Consider the following 373-nt stretch of genomic DNA (forward strand, 5'->3'; position numbering starts at 1 on the left):
CGGGATGGCCCCGGAACGGCCCCGATCCCACCGGGAAGGGAACGGCCACGGCCCCGGTTCCACCCCGGAACGGCCCCAAAACTGCCCCAAAAAGGACCCGGGAATGGCCCCGATCCTACCGGGACCGGCCCCAAAACCGCCCGGGATCGGCCCCAAAAAGGACCCGGGACCGACCCCCGGAGGGGCTGGAATGGGATAAAAATAACCGGGAACGAGAACGGGAACGGGAACGGGAACGGGGCTGGGGAGGACACGGGGAGGGGCCCACAGGTGGGGAAGGGGGGGTCGGGAAAGGGGGAATTGGGGGGAAATTGGGGAATTTGGGGGTTCACGTGTGGGAGAAGCCCCGAATTTTGTGGAGATTGTGGCTCCC

This window comes from Corvus brachyrhynchos, unplaced genomic scaffold, assembly GCF_000691975.1.
Source record: "Corvus brachyrhynchos isolate BGI_N302 unplaced genomic scaffold, ASM69197v1 scaffold442, whole genome shotgun sequence".
Classification (NCBI taxonomy): domain Eukaryota; kingdom Metazoa; phylum Chordata; class Aves; order Passeriformes; family Corvidae; genus Corvus; species Corvus brachyrhynchos.